At 42.9% G+C, this 25600-nt stretch overlaps 1 protein-coding gene and 1 long non-coding RNA gene across 3 annotated transcripts in view; one reads left to right on the top strand and one right to left on the bottom strand.

Moving 5' to 3' along the window:
* Positions 1-25600, top strand: part of IL15 (interleukin 15) — an 88755-nt gene that overhangs the window by 30980 nt on the left and 32175 nt on the right. The window contains exon 1 of one of the 2 annotated variants that reach the window (XM_081208487.1): positions 15762-15786. The exons of the other annotated variant lie outside the window; for it this stretch is intronic. The gene's annotated coding sequence lies outside the window, so the exon portion shown is untranslated. Of the gene's footprint in view, positions 1-15761; positions 15787-25600 lie in introns of those variants that run through there. 2 annotated transcript variants of the gene reach the window in all.
* Positions 1-25600, bottom strand: part of LOC308594924 — a 54335-nt gene that overhangs the window by 15549 nt on the left and 13186 nt on the right. The gene's annotated exons all lie outside the window — the stretch shown is intronic.

The following is a 25600-nucleotide window of genomic DNA, read 5'->3' as shown; positions in this document are numbered from 1 at the left end:
TTTGTGCCTCTCATTTTTTTTGCCCAAGTGCAATACTTTACATTTCTCCCTGTTAAAATTCATCTTGTTTGTTTTGGCCCAGTTCTCTAATCTGTCAAGGTCGTTTTGAAGTGTGATCCTGTCCTCTGGGGTGTTAGCCACCCCTCCCAGTTTGGTGTCATCTGCAAATTTGATCAGGATGCCCTTGAGTTCATCATCCAAGTCGTTGATAAAGATGTTAAATAAGACCGGGCCCAAGACAGAACCCTGTGGCACCCCACTAGTCACTCTTCTCCAGGATGAAGAGGAACCATTGATGAGCACCCTTTGGGTTCGGTCAGTCAGCCAGTTACAAATCCACTGAGTGGTAGCAGAGTCAAGACCGCATTTTACCAGCTTCTTTACAAGAATATCATGGGGCACCTTGTCAAATGCCTTACTGAAATCAAGGTAGGCTATATCCACTGAGTTCCCTTCATCTACCAGGCTTGTAATTCTGTCAAAAAATGAGATCAGGTTAGTCTGACATGACTTATTTTTCAGAAATCCATGCTGACTATTGGTGATCACAGCATTCCTTTCTAGGTGCTCACAGACTGTTTGCTTAATGATCTGCTCCAGAATCTTCCCTGCTATTGATGTCAGACTGACTGGGCGGTAATTATTTGGGTCCTCTCTTTTCCCCTTTTTGAAAATAGGGACAACATTTGCCCTCCTCCAGTCTGCCGGGACTTCGCCTGTTCTCCAGGATTTCTCGAAGATGACTGCCAGTGGTTCTGAGATCACATCTGCCAGTTCTTTTAATACTCTTGGATGCAGTTCATCTGGCCCTGGAGACTTGAATACATCTAAACTAGCCAAATATTCTTGTACTGTCTCCTTAGTTATTCTGGGCTGTGTTTCCTTTGCTGAATCATTTGCTCCAAATTCTTCAGGTCGGGCATTGTTTTCTTTATCGGAGAAGACTGAGGCAAAGAAGGCATTGAGGAGTTCAGCCCTTTCTGTGTCCCCTGTTTGCATTTCACCATCTTCTCCTCTGAGTGACCCCACTGTTTCTTTGTTCTTCCTTTTGCTACGAACATACCCATAAAAGCCTTTTTTGTTGCTTTTAACCTCTCTAGCAAGCCTGAGTTCATTCTGTGCTTTAGCTTTTCTGACTTTGTGTCTACACGTGCTGGCTATTTGTTTGAATTCCTCTTTGGTGGTTTCCCCCCTTTTCCATTTTTTGTACACATCCTTTTTTAATCTTAATTCAGTTAAAAGTTCTTTAGATAGCCACCCTGGCTTCTTTAGGCACCTTCCATGTTTCCGTCTCATTGGTATTGCCTGACGTTGTGCTTTTACTATCTCCCTCTTAACAAACTCCCAGCCATCATGAACTCCCTTTCCTTTTAGTATTCCTGTCCATGGGATCTCACCCAGCACTTCCCTAAGTTTTATGAAGTCGGCTTTCTTAAAGTCAAGAAATTGAGTGCTAGTATGCTTGGCTGCTCCTTTCCGCTGTATAGTAAACTTCAGAAGAGCATGATCACTCGCGCCTAATGATCCTTCCACTTCTACCCCACTAACCAGGTCATCAACATTGGTTAGGACCAGATCTAAAATGGCTGTTCCTCTTGTTGCTTCTCCCACTTTCTGGACAATGAAGTTGTCTGCAAGGCCAGTGAGGAATCTGTTTGACCTTATGCTCTTGGCTGAGTTTGACGCCCAACAAATATCCGGGTAATTGAAGTCCCCCATTACTACTATCTCCCTTCCTTTTGCATGCTTGGCCATCTGTTCCAGGAAGGCATCATCTATGTCCTCCGTTTGGCTTGGGGATCTATAGTAAACTCCCACAATGAGGTCTCTGTTATTCTTCTCTCCCTTAATTTTGACCCAAATGCACTCACTTTGGCTTTGAGGTTCTAAATCTTGGATCTCTTCACAGGTATACACATCCCTGACATATAACGCCACTCCTCCTCCTTTCTTGTCTGGTCTGTTTCTCTGAAATAGATTGTATCCCCCCATTATTACATTCCAATCGTGGGACTTATCCCACCAGGTTTCAGTGATGCCTATTATGTCATATTTAGTTTGCTGTACCAAGAGCTCAAGCTCATCTTGTTTATTTCCCATGCTTTGCGCATTAGTGTACAGACATTGAAGTCCATTAATCATTCCCCCGTGTCTCTTATTTAAGGATTTTTTCCTCCCACCACTAGGTCTGCGTGCTGTTTGCTCCATTTGGTCTATGACATTTGGATGATCATCTTCATTAATTGATAGACTCCTACCTTCAGGAGCACTGTCTCCCTCCCCCACATTAGTCAGTTTAAAGCCCTCCTGATGAGGTTTCTGAGATTTTTGGCAAAAACATTCCTCCCAACCGTTGTGAGGTGCAGCCCATCACTTGCCAGAAGTCCATCTTCAAGAAACTGCAGTCCGTGATCTAAGAATCCAAACCGTTCCTGTTTACACCATTTGCGAAGCCAGCTGTTCACTTCCACTATTTTCCCCTCTCTCCCTGGGCCACGTCGTTCAACTGGGAGGACAGACGAGATGACAATTTGTGCATTTAGTTGCTTCAATTTCCTGCCGAGAGCCTCGTAGTCTCTTTTGATCTTCTGGAGGCTATTGCTTGCAGTGTCATTGGTTCCCACATGAACCAAGAGGAAGGGGTATTTGTCAGTGGGTTTTATGATTCCTTGCAGTCGTTCAGTTACATCTTGGATCTTAGCCCCGGGGAGACAGCACACTTCCCGAGACATCTTGTCAGGCCCACAGATCACTGCTTCTGTTCCCCTCAGTAGGGAATCCCCTATCACCACTACACGCCTCCTCTTGGGTTTGGTCGGGGTTCTTCCGTGAGCTGTCCGTTCCAAGGTCGCCTGCACATTCCCTGAGGACTGACTTTGCTGCTCGTCTTCATATACCTGATCGACTGTAATGAGGGAGAGATCCTCAAATGGAGTCTGCTCTTCGTCTTCCATGCTAGGGGAGAGGACCTCAAAGCGATTGTGTATTTCTAAACAATCAGAGTGAACCCTGGGCCTCCTACTTCTTTGAGTCACGTTTCTCCATATATCTGGCTCCTGTGTTGATGAACTAGCCTCCTTCTCAGGGGAGTCCCCTGTCTCCTCCTTGGTGGGGACGGTGTGCTCTGTTGCTTCCAAGAAGAGCTCCAGCTCTCTAATTCTTTGGAGCGTAGCTACACGTTCCTCCAGTTGCTGGACTTTGTCTTTTAAAAGGGCAATCAACATGCAATTGCTGCAGGTGAAGCTGCCTGCAACCTTTGGCAAGATGGCAAACATTGCGCAGGAATCGCAGGCGACTGCAGCTGTTCCCTCCCCTTCCATCTTGAGATCGTGTTGTTGGGGGTGGCTACAGAGGTCCTCCATCATAAAAAGCTTGAAGACAGGACAAATAACTTCGCCCACAAAAAAAAAAACCTAGGTCTCCCCCAACAAACGTTTGAGACTAGCTCCCCTAAATCTAAAAGATGGATATAACTGCGCGCGCCTTCTTCAACTGCTGCCCTACAAACTCCTTCTTCAACTGCTGCCCTACAAACTCTGATAAGCTCCTCCCACAGCTAATCCCCTGCCTCAACAGAAACCCTGCCCCCTCTGACCTTTACACAGGGAAAACAGCTAATCAGCCACAAGAAACACACACACACAAGAAAACCCTTTTTGCTCCTTCTTCAACTGCTGCCCTACAAACTCTGATAAGCTCCTCCCACAGCTAATCCCCTGCCTCAACAGAAACCCTGCCCCCTCTGACCTTTACACAGGGAAAACAGCTAATCAGCCACAAGAAACACACACACACAAGAAAACCCTTTTTGCTCCTTCTTCAACTGCTGCCCTACAAACTCTTCAACTGCTGCCCTACAAAAGTTTATGTGTGTTTAGTTTCATGGCAATGGAAGTGTAGGTGAAATCAATACTCAGATTCAAAAATGTACATGTAATGGGTTTGAGTTACTCGTGCGTAAACTGTCCCCGTTAGGGAGCTTAATTGCCTGGGTTAAACCGTCCTGACTGCACAGCCCATCTCAGCGTGGTTGCCTCAGTCGCTTGCAGAATCTGTCTGTGGGCGTTTCTTAAACCTTTTCCAGCATAAAAGCTGTTTGACTCCCAGTCGTCTCCGCCTCTCACTGCGCGGGAGTCTTCTGCGCAGGGAGGGCGTGGGTAGTGGAGGACCAGTGCTCTCCTCACTGATGCCCAGGGAAGAATCCCGGAGCTCTCCCCCTGCTTCCCCCATTTGCCCTCCTGGATCCTTGGTGTTACACCGATTTCCTTCCCCCTCTACCAAGCTGCGTCTCCCCCTGGTGCTGGTACCTTCTCCTGCAGAATCGGGGAGCCTCTCCTTCTCCTTTCGCTCTGATGTCAGTTCCCTGACAGTACATCATGGGGGTATGGCTTAATTTCTAAATCAGAGGTACAGAGTAAATTTTGTCTGAAAATCTTCCTGGACCCTCTTACATGGAAACTCTTCCCTGTCCATGGAGAATAATTGATGGATTTATTTTATTTTTTTGTCAGGCGATGACACTCTGCACATGTGTAATGGCACACTTTTCTGAACAAGTTCTCTACAAGTTGAATTGTGATGAAAACAACAATATTAAAAAGCTCTAAAAAGTCAAAATGTTCTAAGCTGGCACTGCAGTTCTAGGAAAGTACCATGCTTGATCAACTAATGTCATACTGAATTCTGTATTTCCCCCTTGATTGTCAAGGTCAGTCTTTGGTATAAATGGAATGCTATTTCCATTACACTCCCTCTGTTCTGGAAATCATTTGTCCAAGGCATTACTAAGAATCATTCATATTGGGTAGCCATTTTATTTATTCATTCATTTATTTTAAATGTACCACAGAATTTAGGGCAGGGTTCCCGTTTTATTCTAATCTTTCTCAGACATTTATGTGATTTGCACTGATTATCTGAGAACTGAGCCATGCTGAAATTCTGTAATTACAGTCTGTTCGATGAGAAGGACCATAAAAATTACACACTGTGCTTGTTTGTTTAATTGACTGGTAGCTATTACTTTTAGCAATATAATTGGTGCCAAATAATAACAAATTGACTTGGGGAGCATGTTTTACATTCTGCGTGGAAAACAGGGTGGGTGGGTTTTTCCCGGTTCTTTAAAAATCACAACTATCTCCATTTCATTATCTTAATAATTAGGGCAATGTATTACAAACTGTGTGCCTAGGTTCTTAAATAAGGATGGTTGTCTGCAGCGAAACTATGCATATCACAAAACGGGGACTGAACTTGATACAGCTGTGAAAATCTAAGAAGCCTGCCTGTTAAGGTTTTATATAGCTTTTTTAATATGAAGCAGCACACCTGGTGCCAGGAATCTGACTGCTATCCCATTTAAAGGTGGAAAGGAAAGGTCAGGCAGAATTGAGTCCCTTTCAAAAGGGAACTTGAAGTGGTCCACATTACTGAAGATACCCTATGCATTGTTGCTGCCAAGATCATTTAGTGGGGCTTGGTAACCCAGAGCAGGTCCCTTCCTGATCTAAGAGATCATTGGGAACTTTTATGGGGAAACTGGTCTCCTATATGCTGACAACCCCAGGCCTTTGGGGATTTATAGGTTAGCAACAGCACAATGAGGGACGCGGGTGGCGCTGTGGGTTAAACCACAGAGCCCAGGACTTGCTGATCAGAAGGTTGGCGGTTCGAATCCCCGTGGCAAGGTGAGCTCCTGTTGCTCGGTCCCTGCTCCTGCCAACCTAGCAGTTCAAAAGCACGTCAAAGTGCAAGTAGATAAAGAGGTACCGCTCCGGCGGGAAGGTAAATGGCATTTCTGTGCGCTTCTCTGGTTCGCCTAGTCATGCTGGCCACATGACCCGGAAGCTATACACCGGCTCCCTCGGCCAATAAAGCAAGAAGAGCGTCGCAACCCCAGAGTCGGTCACGACTGGACCTAATGGTCAGGGGTCCCTTTACTTTTACCTTTAACAGCACAGTGACTAGTGCCTGGTGGCCACTGGAGAATCTACACCCACCCATCTTTTGGTCATGGTCCCGCCTGAATTAGGAGGTGAGGAGATATATTCTACCACAGGCTACTGCGTCAGAGCATTATTGAAGCATTATGAGGGAAGCGTCATTTAGGTAAGTCAATTCTATTACAGCGAACATTTGGCGACTTGGTTGGCACCCATATTCATGCACATAATCTGTATTTGAATGTAGATTTCAAATTCCTACAACTGTGAATTTCTAATATTTTTTTCAACCAGAATGACAATATGCTTTGTCCTGCAACATCAGGTTTTAAGGTAACAATAATTTCATGTACTTCAGTTGTTTTCACCAGGTGTGTTTTGTTTTGTTGACATTGTTTGTCTGCTTGTTCTGTGTAATATGTTTCCAGATCACACAATTTGGTTTTCCAGGATCTCTTTGGCTTATGGTGTTCCCGCCATGCATCTCTTCAGAAGGTTAAGTATTCAAGCCCACTTGATATTCTGGTAGGTATATGTTTTATAATTTTGTATGTTAAAAACCAATAAAAATATGGAAACAGATATTCTGGTAGGTCACTGTTTTCCAGAAATATAGACTTCCCTACCATGCACCAAATGATATCTTTGTTATTGTCACTTCAATTGTAATTATATTTATTTATTGCAATTATATCCCACCTTTTTCTCCAAGGAGCTCAAGGTGGCATACATGGTTCTTCCCCTCCTCATTTAATCCCCACACCAACTCTGAGAGGTGTGAATTAGGCTGAGAGGAGGCAGTGATTGTCTCAAGGTCACCCAGTGAGCTTCATGACTTTGGGAGGGAGGAATTTGAACCCTGGTCCGGCAGGTCCTAGTCTGATGCTCTAACCACTATATCACACTAGCACCCTGCAGCAGTCACATCAGATTCTGCTCTCATGGCAGTCCACTGCTTGAATTATTTATCACACTGGGTCTTCTAGGCGTTGCTTAAATAAATAAATAAAAAGTAACCAGGACAGATGGTTTATCTTTTGCTAAAATCCCCAAAGTGAAACATGAACAATTCATTATTATTTTACCTCTGGTTTCCAAGAAATCAGCTATGAATCTGACTCATGGCTGGCTCCCGTGATCCACTTCTGAGCCATAAATAGGATGAGCACTCGACATGCACTTGAACTTCTTTCAGCATAAACACTCTGGGCTTGAACACTCTTGTTGTTACTGCCCATTTTGTTACTGACACATTCCCCATTGTTCAACAATGCTCTTTGGCTTTTCACTTTCCCCCCTTCTTCTAAGGTGTAACGGAACTTAAAACAAATAAATTTAATGGAAAGCAGGCAGGGAGTTAAAACAGAAGGAAATTTAGTCAGGTTATGCACTGTACCACAATGGACTCGTTCAGCTATGGGTGTCATAACTGGTTGGCATCCATCCGTCTCGGGAGACAATGGAGGAGTGCGCCTTGAATCTCAAAACCTCAGTATACTCAAACATAATTACTCACAAAGCCAGTGATTAGAGTGTTGGGCTAAAACCTGGGAAACCAGGGTTCAAATCCCTGCTCAGGCATGAAACACACTAGGTGACAAGTCACGGTCTCCCACCCTAGCCTACTTCACGGGGTGGTTGTGAGGATAAAACAAGGAGGAAGAGATCCATGTATGTCACCTTGTGCTCCTTGGAGGATAGGGGTGAGTGTGGGCGGGTGTGGGGGATTCCCTGGTCCTGAATGGGGTAACTGTGCCCCTGAAGGACCAGGTGCGCAGCCTGGGAGTCATTTTGGACTCACAGCTGTCCATGGAGGCACAGGTTAATTCTGTGTCCAGGGCAGCTGTCTACCAGCTCCACCTGGTACGCAGGCTAAGACCCTACCTGCCCGCAGACTGTCTTGCCAGAGTGGTGCATGCTCTGGTTATCTCCCGCTTGGACTACTGCAACGCGCTCTACATGGGGCTACCTTTGAAGGTGACCCGGAAACTGCAATTAATCCAGAATGCAGCGACTAGACTGGTGACTGGGAGTGGCCGCCGGGACCACATAACACCGGTTCTGAGAGATCTGCATTGGCTCCCAGTACGTTTCCGAGCACAATTCAAAGTGTTGGTGCTGACCTTTAAAGCCCTAAATGGCCTCGGTCCTGTATACCTGAAGGAGCGTCTCCACCCCCATCGTTCAGCCCGGACACTGAGATCCAGCGCCGAGGGCCTTCTGGCGGTTTCCTCATTGCGAGAAGTAAGGTTACAGGGAACCAGGCAGAGGGCCTTCTCGGTAGTGGCGCCTGCCCTGTGGAACGCCCTCCCAGAAGATGTCAAAGCAATAAATAACTATTTTACTTTTAAAAGACAACTGAAGGCAGCCCTCTTTAGGGAAGTTTTTAATGTCTGATGTTGTACTGTTTTTAATATTCAGTTGGAAGCCGCCCAGAGTGGCTGGGGAAACCCCGCCAGATGGGTGGGATATAAATAATAAATTATTATTATTATTATTATTATTATTATTATTATTATTATTATTATTGCAACGAATGAATGAATATTATAATTTAGCTAGGTTGCCCTCTTAAACAGACTTACTGGAGCAGGGGTGGCTAGCCTTTATGGGCTCACCCTTGGCTAAACTTCTGAGGGTTGCATGCCGGCAATGAGTATGGGCAAAAGTAGATGTGACCATCTCACACTCTTGCATGAACACACAGACCCCCTCCATGCTGATCAACTGAGGAGACAAGTTTATTCCCTCCTCTCTGCTCATCAGATGGTCAACCTGATGGCTGTTGTTGTTTAGTCATTTAGTCGTGTCCGACTCTTCGTGACCCCATGGACCAGAGCACACCAGGCACTCCTGTCTTCCACTGCCTCCCGCAGTTTGGTCAACACTATCCAACCATCTCATCCTCTGTCGTCCCCTTCTCCTTGTGCCCTCCATCTTTCCCAACATCAGGGTCTTTTCCAGGGAGTCTTCTCTTCTCATGAGGTGGCCAAAATATTGGAGCCTCAGCTTCAGGATCTGTCCTTCCAGTGACCTGATGGCTAGGGAGGGGCAATTTGCATTCCCATCAGGGTGCCATGCTCTGCCTTTCCCAGAGCTGGCAACTTTGTTTTATTTTATTTTTTTGCTCCCACCCAAATCAGTGATGACTTAAAAGACCAATAAACAAACAAACAAACAAACAAACAAACAAAATTGCTGGGGGTCCAGATGGGACCCCAAAAGTGAGGTCTAACCACCTCTGTGCTCAAGGGTCAGCTTGGATTAAGTGAGGCATACTTCAGTGTAAACATGCATAGGAATGTGCTGTTAGTCATACAAGGAGTGAATTTGAGATTACAGTTCTCTCAGCCTGCAATGTTTTTCCACATTTCCTCCAACTATGGATGAAAACTGCTCCAGTTTTTCCACATCATTAATATTAGAATTCTTTGCTAGACATCTACCCAATATGGGGACCAGCATTTATCCCTTTCTTTAGATTTAATTTAAAATTCAAAGGGCTCGATAAATATTGCAGAAAGCACCGCACACCCGTCCCTTCTACTTCAATTAACATTTTAAGGTCAGAATTATTCCCATTTACTGTGATGTTTGCCCTCAGTTTTGAGTACATTCCTCTTACCATTTTTAAAAAATCTGCTATCAAGTATCTGAAATGTCTTGAATAAATGGTCCCACTATATGCCAACAAATACAGGCTGCTTCTGTTTTCTTATTATGACATACAATATCTGTTCAGTGCTTTTCTATTGTTGTCTGATAAGTGATCACTGAATATAACTATTGTTTTATTCAGACTTTTAGCCCATGAAGCTGTGAAAAATGTCTAGTCTTGGTTTAGGAGAAAGATGAGGTTATATGATGAGAACAGAGCTAGCTTCTGTTTCTCTGTGTGTGTTTGTGTGTAAACACTATTCTGGCATCATTCTACTGGTGTGGTAACATCACAGTTTTGGCATACTAATTAACTATTTCTAATAATGACGAGTATTTAGCTCACACAATACATCTATAAAGGCTTTCTAGAATTCAGCTGGTATCCCATCTAATCCTGGATATTGTGTACACGTTAGGGATTGTATGCACATTTTAACTTCTTGCAGAGAAAAGTGGACAGGGCATGCTCTGCCCTGCTTTGTTAATTTTGGTATGTTAATTTCATCACATTTCCCCCGCTCCCATCCCCGCCTCTGTGAGTCATATAGTTCATTATATCTTGCAAAGACCTTGATTGCTTCACCATTGTTATATATCTTCTTTGAACCTGCATGCAGATCAGAGAAACCACTCTTTTGAACTGAGCTTCTTTTAACTTCTACCAAGTAACTCATTGGCTTTATTATGCAAGAATTATCAGTTATGTACTGTAGCTATAATATTTTTTTTAAAATATTTATTAAAGTTTCAGAAATTATATACAAAAAACAAACAAGACACAGACAAAAAAACAAGTATAATTTCCATCCCTTATTTTCTTATCCTTACTTCACTGACCTCCTCCTACCTCCCATTTCTGTATTCCAATTTCAAAATATTTATTCAGCAAGTCCTCTCCCTTAATTTCCTTTAGTTTTAACCATTCCTTTCTTTTAACTTAAACATTACTGCTATAAACCACTTAGCTTCTAAACCATCATCATTCTAACATTTATTAATTTTGCCGTGTTTCTCATCCCTTTCTTCATCTTTGTTAACCTTATTTTCATTTGGTTTAGTTCATTTAAAAAAGAAAAATCCAATTTTACCTTATCCAAACTTAATCATCAAATTCATACCTCAGTTCATATTCTTAAAACATTTTTTCTAAGGTCGACCAAGGTTCCCTTCCACGAATTTCCCAGTTTACATAGCAATAATATATGAAAATGAAAACAACAAAATAAATTATAATTATGAACCCTTTGGATTCCCAAGCTCCTCCCCCCTTCCCGGTTTCAGCCCCCAAAAATGTCCATCAGTCTTAATCTATTATCAGCCTGGAGATCTCACGTCCGAGGCACTGGATTGTCTTTCAGTTCCTCTCTGCTGGTCTTTTTGATAGACCTTATTATTAAACACCAAATCTTGGAGAGGCTCCGGCCCAACAGGATCCATGTTCTTTCCGGCTAGGCCTCCATACTTAAAAATAGAGCCATTGGGGTGTTCAATTTCTTCTTTCTTGCTCCTTTCCAGTCCAAAAGTCCCCAAAGCTCTAACCTCCATCATAACCACATTTGTAATCCTTAGGTCTTCTGATCTCCACATAAGAAGATCTCTCCATTTCTCCATCTCCAATTCAGGCCGTGCTTTCCACATCAGATTTTTGTATTCCTTTATTGCCGTCATGCCAGGCCTCAAAGTAGAACTCTCTTTTAACATCTGCACCCCAGCTCCTCCTTCCTTTCCTTCAGGGGCGACATATGTCTCCTTCTCCATATTCTCAACACTCTCTGATTTCTCTGTTTGTCCAATTAAATAGGCTCCTTGTTCCCAGTCCTTATCCGGTCCAAGGGTGTTATTTACTGTTGAGTCCACAGTTGAAAAATTTGTAGCCATAACATTATATTGACCTTGTAACTTTCCCAAGAGAACAAATGCTCTATCCAATTCTGCCTGGATTTTCCCTCCTCCAGCCATTTCTGTAATATTGCTAGATCCCTCTAGGGGGATTTTAGTTCCTTAGTATTCTTTTCAGCTCGAGTCCAGAAATCCAGTTATTTTGTAACAGCCCTTCCTTATTGTCAACAAATTATAACAAATTGTATCCAATGTAGCCGGCAGAAGCAACCAAAAACAAAGATTTCTTTCTCTGTCTTGACAGCTGACTTGACAGCTGTCAAGCACTTCAATACTTCATCATCAGGCTCTCTCTTGGGGCGATCCCGGGTCCGGGGGGGGATGGAACTTCAACTCTCAAAAGTCAGTTCTTAATCCTCCAGTAAAACTTTTATGATGTCAGACCGTGAAATTAAAGTCTTTTACAAAAGAAAAAAAGAATTTTTAGGACTTTCGGTAGCAGGTCCTTTGCTTTATAATGTTTACAAAGAGGGGGGCGGACTTCCTTTTTAACCCTTCCCCACTCGTTCCTGATTCAAACAAATTCTTCCTTTAGAGCCCAAATTTCCATGATTACTCACGGGTTGTTACTTTGAAATCCGATTATTCAAAAGAAGAAGTCAGCACTCTCCGACAATGGCTCGCGGCTTCACTCCACAGAAGAAGAGGAAGTACTCTCAGCACCGCGCCGCACCCCGACCCCATTCCGGAGACTTTAAAAAGGCTCCTTCGCAGATCGGGGGGCGCGCGCAAATGGTGCCTGCCGAGTCACCAAGTTCACAGGCTTCTCCACCTGTGATTTTTTAGGGTCCCCGCTTCGCCGCAGCGGCAAGACCCGATCCTGCAGAGCCGATTCCCTCCGGAGCTCGGAGGGAATCCGCCATTAGTCGCTGGTGCTAACCGGAAGTCTATAATAACTCTGTCCTAATATATCTCAGTTCTGGAGCTAGGCTCACCAAGGCCACACAGCAGGGTCCACTACATGCTCAGGTTCCAAAATGCAGCAACACCATGCAGTAACAAGGGGAGTCCAAAAGCAAAGCCAAGGTGAAGTCAAGGACAAGAGAATCACCCCAACCCCAAGTCAAATATAATCCAGAAGCCGAGTCAAGGTCTAGAAATCAGCAGCTAAAACCATTCAGAAGGCAGGCGGGATTGTCATGTTTCAGTAGTAAAGAACTGAAAGGCATATTTTGTTCTAGCAATTATCAGATTTCGACTAAAGGGTTAAGATAACCTGGTCTTCCAGATCCTGCTGATAACCGGCAGCAGAGGCTGAAGCCTGCTCTCCAAGGAGCCTTTACTGTTGATGAGAGCAGTTACACCCAAGGACTCCTTTATTCTCAAGTAACTTCTGGGGACCTTGGGTTTCCTGGTGTGCACTCCTTCACCAACCAGCTGGCTGAGCCTGGATCATCTGGTGCTGAAACTCTAGAAGACTGGGAGACGCTTCACCTTCCTCCACATGGACTCAGATCAGGCCTCCAATGCTACAGGTGAATCAGGGACACAGCCCAATGGTCCTTTCAGGGCAACCCTTGGAGGCAGGCCTGGTGAGGACTCTCGCTGGACATCAGGGTCTTATGGATCTGTGCTGCAGTTGGGGTGCTCTGTCTGCTCTCCTGGGTCTCCTGGCTTTGGAAGGTCCTGCTTGTCAGAAGCTCTAGCTCAGTCAGTAGAGCATGAGACTCTTAATCTCAGGGTTGTGGGTTTGAGCCCTATGTTGGGCAAAAGATTCCTGCATTGCAGGGGGTTGGACTAGATGACCCTTTCAGTCCCTTCAAACTCTATAGTTCTAAGAAGAGAAGTTGCCCAGGCTCAGGTCAGGACTTAGTATGACAATCTTCTTTTGGTTAAATGAAGGACATTGTGAGGTTCAGTAGTGATGCCTTTTAGGCATGTGTAGGAAAGTGAGCTGTGTCAGAGAAGCTTGAAGAGGAGGCAGACAAGCAATTGAGATCAGCAAAAATGCAATGGAGAAATGGTTCACTCTTCCCTTCTATATCATTGCTTTTTACTTCAGCACTGCTTTTCCAATCAAATTGGCTGTCTCCTGACAATGCAATAGAGTACAAAAAAGAGCCAGTCACATATCTCCTGTGCCACATCTATTTGGACTCAGTTCTTCATATCTGCAGTTGTTAGAAACACAAATAACTTTTGAAACAAATATATGAAACAAGCAAACAAAAATTAAGTGGGTTTAAAAAAACACACAACTAGAAAGACTTTGCAGGTCCAAAATTTATCCAAGGTGTTATAAGATGGGAGGTGTTGCCAGCAACACATGCAGCAGGTGAGCCATTGAATTACTCGGTCCTTGAAAGCACTGATGACATAGGACTTATCCACACTTACCTTTTGCTCTGTGCTTTCCAGGTACAGGCCTGCGCTTTCAAGATCTGTGTCCAGGTGCTCTTTTCTTTTTTTTTACCCCAGAGCTTCTCCTTCGAAAACTCACTATTTGAAGCAGAAGTGCAACAAATGGCAATTCCGGTTTTCTGCAGATGACAAATGGCCATTCAGTGATAAAGTGTGGGGTTTTCTGCAGAAAGCGCCAGAGGAGAGAAAGAGCGCTCAGACATGGAACTTGAAAGCATAGGCAGTGCCTGGAAAGTGCGGAGGAAAGGATAAGTGCATTTCTTTATAGTGAGAAATCTTTGAGGCACATGCCTTGAACTGTAAGAGGAGGAGTTCAGTTTCTGCAAGAGCCAAGCCTACAGCTTTCAGTGGTGCATATAGGTGTGCACAGCACATTTCATTGGGGGTGCACCCAGTGATTTTTTTTTTTTTAAGGGTGAGCATTTATGAAATACATACCCATACTCAATCATAAAGGGCATTTTTATTCATCAGACAAAAGAAACTGACAACAAAAGTTGTTATTTTTTTAAATTAAACTTCACTTAAAATATGCAATTTTTTTAAAAAAATGTGAAACCAAATACTGTACCAAATTTTGTTATAGTAATAACCAGGCATATACAAAGATACCATCAGTTTTCATGATCTTCATCTTTAACCATTAGCTCACCCAAATTAAACAAAACAGGTTAAGGTTCCTTAGGTTTCCCTGACCTAGAGAACAAGGCATTGCTTGCCAGTGTGAGCAAAAGGTGGCGAGCAGAGCAGCTGAGAGGGCAGAGATGTCACTCTGTACTGTCTTGTGCTTGCCATGACCCCCATTTAAAAACTAAAATAAAATTAGGGTGCGCCACACCTATGGTGGTGCATAACTTACTGTAGCATAGTTCAGTAAAGCCTTTCTGTAGCATCGAGTATGTCAGCCAAAGTTCATATGATCTTTTTGTTCAGCATAAGCTGTTCATTGTTTCACCTAAGTTAATGTGCCACCTTGTCTTGATCATGGGTTCTAATAGCTAACTTTTACATTTTTCTAATGGAACAACAACACACATAGCAGAAAAGGCATTTTTCCCCCTATGCCGTGAGACTTCACGACTTTGTTATTTTGTCTATCAGGGCAAATGCTAACAAGTAGTTTATGTTGTGCCTAGAGAGCTTATGGCTGGCAGTCAAACACAGAGAAAATGTAAGGCTGGGAAAGAAAGGCAATATTATCTTAGACAAGTTAAAACTTGGCATTTTTACCATCACATGTGTAGGTATTGCTACTGCATTGCTACTGGAGATTGAAATGTATTTCTGATGGTTTATTTAAGGTTACTGTTTACTGACTGGGTTCCATTTGTGAATCACTTCCCACAAAGTATCTCATAATTTAAAAATTGACATTAAAAACAATTCCATATACTGTACACAAAGAACTGAAAGCAATTCTATATTTTAAAACAATGTCAAAGCCAATGAAGATACAGATTAGGATAAAGATGTCCACTGATGAGGTTGTTGAAAAAGGAACGTCTCAATGGGCATTTAAAATGCAACAAAGACAGTCTCTGTCCAGTGCATAATGGGAGGTCATTGCAGAGGGTAGGTGCCACCATACTAAAGGTCTGATTCCTATATAATGGAGCTCCTGAAAAGAGTGATTCCTTGAGTTTTTAAGGGGAAGGGGTGAATTGTGCTCCAAACCAACCCCTTGAACTTAGCATGAAAGCTAAAGCAATTCTTTCACCAGCAGTGTAGCATGGTACTGATCGTCTGCGCCATGGAGCAATCAAGCATCACGGTAATCCAACTTGGAGGTTACCAGCATATGGCAACAGGCTGTCTTACCAGACAAAACACTGAGGCCACCTGGGTCTTCCGTTTCAGAGGTGAATCTCCAAGCAACCTCAGGCTACAAACCTGTTCCTTCAAAGAGAGTAAAGGTAAAAAGGTAAAGGATCCCTGGATGGTTAAATCCAGTCAAAGGTGACTATGGGGTGAGGTGCATTTCTCGCTTTCAGGCTGAGGGAGGTGGTTTTTGTGCACAAACAGCTTTCTGGGTCATGTGGCCAGCATAACTAAACCGCTTCTGGTGCAATGGAGCACCGTGATGAAACCAGAGTGCATGGAAATACCATTAACCTTCCTGCCACAGCAGTCCCTATTTATCTACTTGCACTGGCGTGCTTTCGAACTGCTAGGTTGTTGGGAGCTGGGACAGAGCAATGGGAGCTCACTCCGTCATGGGGATTCGAACCACTGACCTTCTGATCGGCAAGCCCAAGAGGCTCAGTGGTTTAAACCACAGCGCCATCCGCCTCCCTGTTCAAAGAGAGTAGGACCCCATCCAAAGCAGGCAATTGGCTAGTTGGCCAGATTTGGGAACCTCCTCGCTCACAGTGCCTCTATCTTGCCAGGATCCAGACTCGGTCTGTTGGCCCCCTTGCAGCTTAGTACTGAGCACAGGGACTGGTCCAGGGCTTGCATGGCCTCTCCTGATTCAGTTTTTACAGTGAAATAGAACTTTAGCAACATGACATCATTATGTACTCCTGAATTCTTCTCTGATCCTGAATTATCTAAAGTCGTGATCAGGTGTTATAAGCCCAGTTGTTGTTTTTTTCCTGGGGAGACGCAGGGGTATGCATACCCCTAAACATTTTGTGAATCTAAGTTTGGCCTCATTGAGGGGCAGTATTTCAATATGAGTAGGAAAATAAGCCCAACACACAAGAAGCAAATCAACCCCCCCCCCAATTTATATGTACAACACAAATGTTAGCAGGATGGAGGGAGACTTTGTGCACACAGTTGAACATGCTAAAGCAGGGGTCAGCAAACTTTCAGCAAGGGGCTGGTCCACTGTCCCTCAGACCTTGTGGGGGGCCGGACTATATTTTTTTTTGGGGGGGCGGGAATGATGCAAGAGCACCATGAGCCCAGGTGGCTGCTTACCTGTGTCTTGAGAGCGGCAGGAACTGGCGGCGGCAGCGGAAGGACGATGAGCGGTGCGGGAAAGGGCTCCAGAGAGGGGCTGCTTAAAATGGCAGCCGCTCAAGTGTTGCTGCTGTTGGCACCAACAAAGCTCAGCCACCTTCCTCCTCTAGGCAGGGCGGGGAGAAGCCAGGAGGAGGGAGGGAGGAGGTGCCACTGCCACCGTGTGAGGGAGAGGGAAAGAACACACGCGCTGGTGATCCATGCAGAGATTCCCGGACCGTCTGTGGACTGGATCCAGAAGGCAATTGGGCTTGATCCGGCCTGCGGGCCTTAGCTTGCCTACCCATGTGCTAAAGCCTCCACACGTTCTGGTATGCATGGAAGCAGTGCCAGATTAAACCCCATGGAGGCCTGTCCATCCTCTCCAGTCATCTGCATCGTGAATGTTTGTTTCTTTTCTTCCATCTTTTCAGGGTTTTGAGGTATTTTTCTTTTACATATTGGCGCAGATAAAATAGTTCTGGCCGTTTGCGGGAGTTTTGCCTTTCCCTAAAATTATATAAATTAAATGAGATTGGCTGCCTTTTGAGGTAATTGGATTAACTCGGACATTTTCAATGCCTACTTCAAGGCAGTACAAATGGTCTGAAATCAAATGAGGTTAAAAAGTCCCCTATAAACTATGACTGCTGTTACAAAACTTAATTAAGACAGAACAGCAGGCGGTTGAAGTGCGAAAGCACAGTGCACATTTTTTTCTTTCTTAAAAAAAAATAAAAAATTAAAAAAATGCCAGCATGGAAAAATAGCTCTGATGTCATTAAAGCTAATTGGAAGTGGTGTGTGTGTGTGTGTTAATTGATGATGTAATTAATGGGCTAATGAATAGCATATTAAGATTGTTATTAGCAATGAAATTTGAAACGTACATGAAGAACCAGTTAAGGTTATCATATCATTAGAGCCATTACAAAAATCTCCTCACATTATGGTGCATTTTATCAGCTGATAATACTGGACTGCAACTGAGCAGGAGTAATAAAATCTTCTGCTCTTTCACCCTCTCACTTAGAGCAAATTACATGATAATTGCCATATATTAGTTGTGTGCTCAGGTAAATTGGCCATTCTAATGTTATAGTACAACTTGCCTAAGAAGTATTTTTTAAAGGTAATGTCAGAGCTGGAGTGGGACAAGGGCTTGCACCATTACATTTCCATGCTAGTGACAACAGACTCAGGGGGATTTTAAAATGTGTGTGCAATCGTGGGTTCAAGCTACAGGGGATTGCCAGCTGGCGGTGACTGCCTTCGCATAAACCCGTGTGAGAAATCACTTGTTTTCCTCATGTAATACCCAATAGCTCTAATAAGCTGCTCGACTAATCATTCTGCAGCACTGTTTTACAGCTCTGTTAAAAGTCTCTTAAGAGCTGCCACTTAACAAGTGTTCCGTATGTGTGAGCAGCAAATATCTCCGCTGAAAGAAATCAAGCCTACTTACATGCATAACCAAAAATCTTTTTTTAAAAGAAAGAAAGAAAAGACAGAAATTGCCCTGCCCTAAGTAGGTTTGGGTCTGATTAGTTTTCCAGGGTCTCCTAGCAGGTAACAGATGGTGCACGGTTGGCTCTAATTTTGGGGGGAAATTAATCTCTGCCTGGCACGTTGCCACTGTTCTAGCACATAGAAAAAGCTTCTGAGATGTAGAAAGCTGGCTGAAACTTCCAAGGGCAAAATCCCAACATGCAGGCACGTACATTTTCCAAGAATATACCTGTTTGTTTGATTAATTTAAAGCCAGCTGATGATGGGCTATGGATCTGATGCTTCACGATTTGAATAATTACAGAGGTGCATTTGCAAAAACAGTTTCAAGAATCTTCAGATCTGCACCTACTGGAAATAGCCTGACACCGGCTAGGACCAGATAGCCTGGCTGATTTTTCCTCTGACCTATTACTAAATCAATAGCAGGTTATCTGTGAAGTTTCATGGGATAAGGGTTACAAAAACTTAAAACAAGTACTGAAAGCTCCCTTTAGAAAGGAACTAACAACTGCCAGTCAATGAAAGAAAGAGAGCAGCTTACTTTCTGACTGGTGAGGAATGCAAGTCAATATCCCAGTGAAAATGCTGCTTCATGTACCATGATTCCCTTGGCAATTTGTCTGTGTCTAGTTAAGATGTTCAGCAGCTATTAATCAGCTACGACATGTTTCAATGCTTGAATTAAAAAAAACAAAACCCTTAAAGTCAGAACACTTTTAAAGCATAAACTTTCCCCGACTTTGAAATAATCCACTTCTATTCCTTTTCATGTCTCTGTTTGACTTTGCAATAATGTTCTTACTTTTTTCCAGGAAAGCCACATGATTTCTCTTGGGTTCCTAGTGATTGGTGTCAAAGGTCCAGAGAAAACCATTTAAATTGATCATGGCTTTTGAATGCAAATCTTTCTAAAGCTTAAAAGATATAACCTGCGTATCTACAAACTGACCCTGATAACAACAGGGGTCATCTTATACCCTCCAACATTTTTCCGATGGAAAAAGGGACTTCCCATTCCATAATGATAATTTTACTATTTATACCCCACACATATTTCTGGATTGCCCCAGCCTCTCCAGGCAGCTTCCAACATATATAAAAAAATACTAAAACATTAATCATTAAAAAAAAACCCTTTCCTATACAGGATGGCCTTCTGATGGCTCAGGAGTCGAATACCTCCATACCCTCCAAAGTTTCTCCAGTGAAAATAGAGATGTCTTAAGGAAAAGCAGGACATTCCAGGATCAAATAAGAAAATGGGATGCCTTTTCTAAATCAGGGACATCCCTGGAAAATAGGGACACTTGGAGGGTCTGTCATCTGCTCTTAACCTTCCCTGATGTTCTTACCCTTGCATGGTGCTTGGGGTTCCAGCACCCCTTCAACAAGCACACAATGGCATCTTGATAACCCCAAGCCAATGGCTTTGCATATTTAATTATTAGTTTTCCTCATTTTAATAATCTAGCCTTAAAAGAACTTTCATCTCCTTACACTGTAAGGATAGCTGTCGCTGGAAAAAGGCACACATGCCATGTAAAGCTTCAGAAGGCTTAGTAGGCCTTATGGACAAAACTGACAAATGAGGTAAAAATACAGATACTTGGTTTTATCAAGTAGCATAAAAGCACCAATGAAGCAATAATAAATTTTGGAAGAAGTTAGTCAGAACTACCCGAAGCACCATTTCTTTCAGTGGGATTGGGCACTATGACTCAGTATAGTTGGACTAGGATCATAGCTGTCAACCTTCCCTTTTTGGGCGGGAAATTCCCTTAGTCCAGCGCCGTTTCCCGCTGCTTCCCGCTGCTATCCCGGATTGTTAGATATCCCATAGACTGTCCCCGGAACAGGTGAGGCTGCTGATCCCTTATTTTCAAATCTGAAAGCTGACAGCTATGACTAGGATATTTTTTTTGGGGGGGGGAACAGGGATATAAATGTAGTAACATTAAACTAACTTCAATAGAAAGGAGAATGGTGTCATACAGTTGGAATATTTATCCATTTGATATCAGTGCTAAAGTCCCCATTTTACCAGCTAGCAAGAAAGGAAAGCAAATATCTGTTATCTGTACTGATTACAGCTTCGCTAAAGCTGCATACACACTAACATGTTTGTAGTAAAAAATATATTTTTTCTCTCAATCTGGAATAGTGCGTGCTCATTCAGCATGCTGCTTTCAAGCTCCATTGATTCTTCCACAAGACTGTGTGTGGTTACTGGACACACATTTGAAAAGCCTTCCCCCGAGTAGGTTATCCATGCTTCCCCACCCTGGACATGCCCTGGTGAATGAAGTAAGGTGGAGTGGTTATGATCATTGCATACCCACACCCACAACATCACTGGCTACAATACTCCCATTGCCAAGACTACCTACATCTGTTTTTGAACAAGCACTGTGTGGGGTAATGCAGAATCTATCTCCAATGTGCTTTTATTTTTGAAATGAAATCAGTTTCCCAAGAAGTGCTTTTCAGGGCAAAACATATCTAGATTATAGGGTGGGAGAGAGTACACAGTCTCTCCATTGATTCTCAAATAAAATACTGTCTCTGCCAAGTCTTCATACAGCTGTGTGTTGACTAAGCCAAAATTCATTCTTTCCACAGCATACTGCATGTTAGGCCAAGAAAATCATCGGCAAAATTGCTCATTCACTCTTCCTTCCTTTAATTTATAGAGATATCTTTTAAAACAGCAAGTGTTTCCAATTTTCTGTTTCATTTTTCCTTTATCAGGTAATCTGACAGATACACTATAGCATTATATCCACACTGAAAAGTTTTAACATCTGATTTTGGATATCTCCCTATCACTTTTGTTTGCAATGAAAAAAGATTAATTAACTGTTGCCTATTTTTGCATCATTTTCTTCTTTTTTTAATGCAACCACATCATATTTACTTCACAGCTACTCATTTTTTCTGTGGTCATGGTCTTGCTTCTAATTCTTAATAAACTTCTTAATATCTGTGCTACACTCAAAGATGATATTCCCCCTTTGTGTGTAGACCAGAGGTTTTCAACCTTTTTGAGTCCGTGGCTCCCTTGACCAACTACCGTACATTCTTTCCACGGCTCCCCTGTGGGGAAATGCACTCTGAGCACCAGAAGCTCAGTTATGTCACCCCTTGCCTCTCCTCTCCTCTATTTAATAAAACAATTTGGTCGTCTTTATGGAGAAACATTGCTCAGACTTGGCACTAGTCAGAACATGATGATTATTGCCAAAAGCGGGAGGGCAAGGAGCTGAGAACCATTCAGAACTGAGCAGATGAAGAAGAAGAAGAAGAAGAGTTTGGATTTGATATCCCGCTTTATCACTACCCGAAGGAGTCTCAAAGCGGCTAACATTCTCCTTTCCCTTCCTCCCCCACAACAAACACTCTGTGAGGTGAGTGGGGCTGAGAGACTTCAAAGAAGTGTGACTGGCCTAAGGTGACCCAGCAGCTGCATGTGGAGGAGCGGAGACGCGAACCCGGTTCCCCAGATTGCAAGACTACCGCTCTTAACCACTACACCACACTGGCTCTCAGATCGCCTTGGTTCTTCTGCCACTCCTTTTTATTACAACATCTGCAGTTTTTCTCCTGTCTGGAGAGGGCCTCTGAGAGAAATTTCATCATAGGGTACAAAGTGTCTTTTGGTACCCTTCCTTTCTCCATTAATCATCCTTTTTATACTGCAATGCAAGTCAGATCACCGGAAGACATTAGTACAGTGGTACCTCGGGTTACATACGCTTCAGGTTACACATGCTTCAGGTTACAGACTCTGCTAACCCAGAAAAAGTGCTTTAGGTTAAGAACTTTGCTTCAGGATGAGAACAGAAATCGTGCTCCGGCGGTGCGGCAGCAGCAGGAGGCCCCATTAGCTAAAGTGGAGCTTCAGGTTAAGAACAGTTTCAGGTTAAGTACGGACCTCCGGAACGAATTAAGTACTCAACCTGAGGTGCCACTGTATTAGTAAAAAGAAAGGTAGATCAACTTTCTAGTTACTTTCTTTTTAAAAGAGCTTTACAGATATAATTTGAATCAGTGTAAATATTAACTATCTCCTGCTTCTTAGGAGAGTTGTATGGAAAAGATAATTTTACCAGATGTAGTCTGTTATTCATCTGTCCATGAGATAATAATGGACAGTAATGGATAATAATGGGCAGTGAACTGCTTTGCCCTCCTCTGCTTGTAGGTGGGCGGCTGCCAGTGCCAACACCCAGAAGAGGAGGTGGGTGGGGGGGAAGAAGCAATATGGTGTTTTATGTAGGCTTACACAAAATGTAAATGCTAGTCTTCACACAATATATGTAAAAGTTTTCTGAGGTCCTAGGAAATTTATGGCTCCCCTCCTTTGGCTCCCAGGCTCCCCTTTTAGCCCTAGGCAGGGGTATGATATATCTCCCTTCTCTTGGACCCTGGGTGTGGAAGAGAAGAAAGGTGTGTCTATTTTTGGCCTAGTGCCCTTTGAGCTTAGTTCTCTGATAAAAGCTGATGTTGACCATGGTAGAAATGCAAGCACTCCCTTGAGATAAACATAACAACAACAAAATCAATTTCTTAAATGTGCATCCACTTTGCAAACTAGCCTTAAATTGTTGCAAATTGGGTGACATTGATTTCATTTTCTCTTCTAATATAATATGACCACATTTTATTTAACAATTATGTTGGTTGGTAAATTCAGGTTAGCATTTAATTCAGGTTAGTGTTCGCTTCTTGTAAACTATTGAGTTTGTTTGCCATTGCACTTAAATTACTAAATTGTAATTTAGTTGCTCATTAGTGATGGTAATTGTCTATATCTTGCCAAATAGCCTGTGCCCACAAGAAATGAGACTTGCATATATTAGAAGAGTGTTTTTTTGTAGATGGCGAGAGCATCAGAATAATTTATGCAATAAATAAACACCTTGCTATGGTAAGTAGTGTTTTGATGGCTATTAAGTGTCCCCGGTTTAATTAGGAAGCACAGTTTTGTGTCATTAAGAAAATAAATGTGAATTTAATGCAGGGGGATTGCAGGTGGCACTGCAGGCATGCCTTAACATGATATTATCTGACACCTGCATTACTTCTGAATTCTTCTAGCAACTGTTTATGCATCATCTTGTTATAAAATTAAAGAGCAAATGCATTTTAACCTCATAAATGCTAACCTCAAAAGGTTAGTTTGCTTTTTTCCAGTTACAGTCAGTCAATGACACTTGAGGTATTCCTTCTTACTCTTGACAAAATTGAGTTTTGTCAATTGGTTTTTCATTTCCCCATCTTTTGTTTTGATTCATTGTCCTTTGGCTGCTGTGATCTATCTCAGTATAGTCAAATAGCCCATTCATTAAAAATCCCAGGTCATACCTCTTTCCACAGCTGCTTCACATTGCAGCCTGTGGGCTGTAAAAAGAGAGACATGATAGTGAACACAAAAGTTTGTTTATTGGAAAGCTAATATTGAATTAATGACCTTGATGACATTAAAACATCAATGCTCAAAATTAGACATCTTCATTATTTTTGTACAAACTATAAAATGCTATAAACCCAGGGTAAATTGCAGCCTCAAAAAAATTACGGTAGGTGAGCTTCATTTTTCTCATTTAGGTCCAAGTGCATAGTTTTGACTGGGCTGGTCCTCTTACATATGACATATAAATCGGAATCAAATTGTTTAGCCATTTCCCAGAGTGAGGAGAAAAATAAAACATTTTCAATAATATTACAAATCACCATGAAAAGCTTAAACAGTCAGCTTGTTGACTTTCCACAACTGACTCAGTCTTATCAAACCGACAGGATACATTAGCTTTCATACTAGGGGTGTGTATCAGTTGACTCCTTTGTTCTGAAACTAGACTTAAAGAGAAGATTTGAGAGCCTGGACCACTTCCATCATCATTCAGCATTTGTACAGGATTTGCAGCTGGATAATTCCCCATTGCATGACTGTTCCCCATTGCACACCGCTGCTTGATGCACTAACGGGGTAATGCAACAAATAAAACAGGAGATATATGCATTCCATGGACAACCCCAAGGTAAGAGGGTAAGCACATGACCAGAACTGATGGTCTAGGTCAGGGGTCTGCAACCCGCGGCTCCAGAGCTGCATGTGGCTCTTTTACACCTTTGCCACGGCTCCGGGGCGGATACTAGCGAGGGGAGGAGGCGCATTGTGTGCCCGACACTCCCCACTGTGGCGGGCGCTGTACTGGCTGTGACGTCGCATGGGGGCAGTGCGTGTGTTAGTCACGCACTGTCCCGACGTCACCTTCCCGCCTGCCCGTTACATTGTAAGGGGCATGTACGTTGGTCACTGCATTGAAAGGGGGCATGTACGCTGGTCACTGTTTTGAAGGGGAGTGAAGAACACACACAAAAAGGTAACTTGTTAATTTAATGTTTATTTCTATGAGGAGGAGTAATTCTGAGGGGTCAAACAAAGAAATAATAAAAAGTGACAAAAAAGTTATTTTTATAATGACGAGTTTTGCGGCTCCCAGTTTTTTTTTCCTTCGGAAACGGGTCCAAGTGGCTCTTTTTGTCTTAAAGGTTGCAGACCCCTGGTCTAGGTCTTTCTTATGGAATCAGCAACCTGCTGGGATGTGTGCACACAGTTTGTCTCATGATTAGAACAAAGCAATAATGAATGCTGGTTGGTTGGCTCATTCTAAGTGTCCTCTGCATTTCCCTAGTTTTGCCAACTTAGTCAAAAGGTGAGGTTCTCCTTTCTGTGATGAATTTCACTAAAGATCAGAATGGTTAAAGAAACAATATTGTCTATTTTTTTCCAGTGCATGCTTACAGATGAAATGGGAATTCTAATCTAGGTGTGCAATAGTAGTGTTTATTCCATATTAATTGCTAGTCCCACAAAAGTGTATGTTTAAGTTACTGAATTTTTTTAAAGAAGAAATAGAAACAGTATCCAGTTCCATAAAAAAAAAAAAACAGAAGTGGAGTGAACTGTTTAAATATGTCTAAATAAGCAGCTAAAAGTTGTAAACATTTCACAGGGCAAGCCTAAGCAGCTGACCAATAAAACATGACCCAGGAAGAGGGAAATGAGTTTCTAGCCACACAAACATTGGCACGCTCTGTTATGAAACGCTATTTTTTTCTAAAGCACACACACATACACAGTGAAGCGCAGATGGTTTACAAAGAAAACATTTCTAAGTGTTTTGTGGTTTGACAAAACAACCCCCTTTTAAAAAACTGTGTGTGAGCCAATGTAGCAGGAGACAAATGCCAGGCGGCTAGCTATGGGCTCA

The sequence above is a fragment of the Podarcis bocagei genome (assembly GCF_964188305.1).
Source record: "Podarcis bocagei genome assembly, chromosome: 9".
NCBI classification, from domain to species: Eukaryota; Metazoa; Chordata; class Lepidosauria; order Squamata; family Lacertidae; genus Podarcis; species Podarcis bocagei.
Note: the sequence above shows the minus strand (reverse complement) of the source record. Positions and strands in the feature narration are given on the sequence as shown.